The sequence below is a fragment of the Corvus brachyrhynchos genome, unplaced genomic scaffold (assembly GCF_000691975.1).
Source record: "Corvus brachyrhynchos isolate BGI_N302 unplaced genomic scaffold, ASM69197v1 scaffold60, whole genome shotgun sequence".
In the NCBI taxonomy this organism is placed as follows: Eukaryota; Metazoa; Chordata; class Aves; order Passeriformes; family Corvidae; genus Corvus; species Corvus brachyrhynchos.
Genome location: NW_008236767.1, coordinates 5,876,779 through 5,880,285, shown reverse-complemented (window position 1 = coordinate 5,880,285; position 3,507 = coordinate 5,876,779). Strand labels below are relative to the sequence as shown.

At 40.0% G+C, this 3,507-nt stretch overlaps 1 long non-coding RNA gene across 2 annotated transcripts in view; it reads right to left on the bottom strand.

Annotated features, from left to right (window-relative positions):
* The window catches only part of LOC108444990, an 11,638-nt gene that overhangs the window by 385 nt on the left and 7,746 nt on the right, over positions 1 to 3,507 (bottom strand). Inside the window, exon 2 of one of the 2 annotated variants that reach the window (XR_001859718.1) lies at positions 486 to 2,845. This is a non-coding gene — a long non-coding RNA (uncharacterized LOC108444990). Of the gene's footprint in view, positions 1 to 485; positions 3,033 to 3,507 lie in introns of those variants that run through there. The other variant, XR_001859717.1, reaches the window with a different exon arrangement.

Genomic DNA, 3,507 nt, shown 5'->3' with positions numbered 1-3,507 from the left:
ACGGATGTAATAAAATCATCAAAGTGTAAATATAATAATAAATATACAACAAAATGTAGTACAACTTTTCTAAGGGTTGAGAAGTGTGAGTAAAAGAGCTGGACAGGATTTTTGCACCTGCTTTTAGATTTGAAATGTGTTTTTCCTTATACTCTAACTTTCTAACCTACAGAGTACTGCATAGGTCAATAGACTCATTAGTACTCAAGACCTCAAAGTCCTGAACACAAATCATCTCCCTAGTTTAGATCAGAATCTTACATGATGAAAACAGCAGTTTGCACTGCATGTTGTGTTATGTGTACCATGCAGCACAAGTGTGTAGCACTGAGGCACAGCCAGAACCACTGTGTGGAAATCAGGCCTGTACACTCTTAGCTTCTTTTGGGGAGTTGTTCAACTTAAATGTTACGTGGACTATTAAGTGGACCATAGAAAACCAGATTTGCAGATGAGGGAGAGTGATGTTCAAGTTTGTATCAAACCTGGCAAAGCAGAGGTGATTTAATCTCTGGTCCCTCAGAAATCAGCTGGATCACTCAGAAAGTACGTTTGAGTCTCTTTTGAAGTAACCGGAGGAACACAGCAAAGCCTTGTCCAGGCCAGTACACTCCTGTAAATCCTTCATGCTCAATGCTGATGAATTTTTATGTTTTCTGAGAAAATAGTTTCACCAAAATGTTTATGTGTGAATTTCCTCTGCAGCTGAAGACCCTAGTAACTTAGAAATTGTAGAGAAAAAAGCAAGTTAAAATCCAAAAGCAAAACAATGCTGTGATTTTGCATATAGCAGAGACTCAAGGGTTAATTTCATTGCAGCTGGCAGCTGAGTATGATATCATGGACATAAAAGTTTGCATAAAAATATCATCAATTTTTCCCTTCATAGCACTTTTCTCCAATTTGCAGGCCAGCAATGCAGAGGAATGTATCAGCTTTTATTTTCCTCACAGACATTAGCAACCTTATCTCAACTTTTGAGAAATACACAGCAAGCCAAAATCAACCATCACAAGAAATGCAAATATATTCTGGCATTCACAAAGTTTCACTGAGGGACAGAGGGTATTTTCTGTCTTATTGAGAAGCACTTACATGAGAATAGGCAAAAGTCCTGATACTTAATAATCACATCAGCTGATACCCTAGAAAGTATGGTGCAGAGCTGGAAACTCCCATCTCCTTTAGGCCTATAAAAAACAAAGTAACAGACAGAGGAGCAAAGGACGTTTCCTTTTTTTTTTTTCTAATGGTAGCTCAAGTATGGAATAAAGATGAACACTCAGACAATTAGTGGCCACACATTACAGAGTGCATTAGAATACACTAGAAATTCTGCACCTCACTCTCCTCAGGCTGTTTAACATCTAAAACAAAACAAAAAGCAACAGAATTTGAAAAGAAGGAAAAGCAGAGAAATTACTATTAGGTCTGGCACAGAATCATTATTGGTTTCCTTCTCCCTCTATCATTTCTCTTCACTTGTAGCCCCTACCTGCATGTAATGCTTCCCTGGCTTTCCATCAGGGCACAGATCTGCAAGTCCAGATGAGATATTCATGACTGCCACACTTGGGAGTCTTCCCTCCAGCACATGGAGCTTTAAATTAGTTCTTTGGTTATACCCTGCTTTTTCCATTCCATGTTCTCCTCCAATCCCTGCTTACACCTACTAGAACACACTCTCCAACCCATTGCTTTCCTATAAATTCAATTAATTAATTAAAACCTTGCAAACAGCTACATAGCAGCAGTCTCTTTGCAGCTGATTGTAGCAGCCAACTGATTATCTGTTTTCATTGTGCATTAAAGTTACAGCTTATGCATTGGCAAATAAAATCCTAGTGCAGGATCAGAAAACACACACTGCTAAACAAAGCTGATTTATAACAGCTCTTGGACACATACTCAATATTTGAGCATATGCTGTAACATTTCTGCATCACACTAGAATGCACCCTTTTTTTTTCATTCATCTCACTATTCTGAATTAAGTGGGTTAACTCTGGAGGCAGATAGAAGCTCAGCTAACACTGCCTGATTACTGGACTGATATAACAGGCATATAATTTCACACACACCCATGTGTATAATACTACCTGTTGCCAAGGTTAGAGGCAAGAGCCCCCAACCACAATTTCTCATCGCATGGGAGCCCCAATTAAGTTAGTCTTGTTTTGTAAGCTTTCACTCCTCTTGCCACACAATCCTCTTCACTGTGTGAACATATGACAAATTTCATCACAGAGCTGGCCCATATCAAAATATTTTCTTGCAGGTCTTTACTTATCCATTCAGATGAGGTTCACTCCACTGCCGAAAATGCTCGGGGAATGAAAAACAATCTATCAGGTCCTGACATCGTAAACACATCTTAACAGGCAGTGAACTATGGGACCTGAGCATCCAGTGGCTAAGTCATGATGATACTTAGTGCTGGTGTATTCCTCTTCCAATGAGAATTTGTCCCTCTCTTGATTTGGTTTGCAGATGTTAATCAGTGCACCGAGCTGCTGGTTATATTTGCTGTGTAGTTCGTAAATACTTTGAACAGATGTTAATGCAGCACAAAGCACCCCCTCACCCTCACTGAACAGGGCTTGGCACTTTTCCCAGATGAAGTGAATGGGGCACCAGTGGGTAATAGTTTGCCGCTTCTACAATTCCTGTATTTTCAAATCTGCTAATAGAGGGAACTAGAATTCAATAAACCTCTAGATGGCAAATATCACTCAAAGGAAATGCACATAGTAAATGAAAATTCAGAATGTCACTTCGTCTTCTGTGTTCAGGATGATGATCCTTCCTCTTGACTGGAATCTCCTTTGCCCCAGCTGTTTTTCTTCTGCAGGAATAAAAAAGAAGAGTCAATTTTGAAGAACTCTGGCTAAGTGGCGCTTGCCCAGTGTTGGGGAAGATGAAACAGGAAGGCCTGGTGGATATGATTGCCTGACCAAAGATTTTGGGAATATGAAAACTACAGGCAACATCGAAATGAAAGCCACTTTTGAAATACCAAGTCTTAGTTACTGAACAACTAGAAAACAATGGTATGGCCACTGAAGTAATCCCCTCTTGCTTGAACAATACCCTCTGCTTGCAAAGAGGTCCAAGGGTCAGAGCAGACCCTACTAGCTCAGCAGAAGGGGTCCAAAGAGTAGTTTTTAGAAGTTAAGATGTAACACTCTATGGTAATATAAGAACTCTTATAGGCTGTATGTAAATGCTATAGGATTTGTATCTTGTATTAGATTGGTTAGTGACAATTAGAATATTCAGTACAGAAGATGATTTATTGTATTGTAACCAGGACTTCAGACACTTCCTCTTCATTCCTTTCCTTCCTTACTTCCACTCTTGCTCTTACACCCTCTCTCTCTCTCACCTGCTTACTCTCTTGGGCCTGCTCAGAGCTGAGTCTGGCAGCTCTGAGCAGTGCCCCTATACCCAAGCTTTTTACAATAAACCGACTGTGTCCCAAGACCTGCTTATAGAGATCTCTCCGTC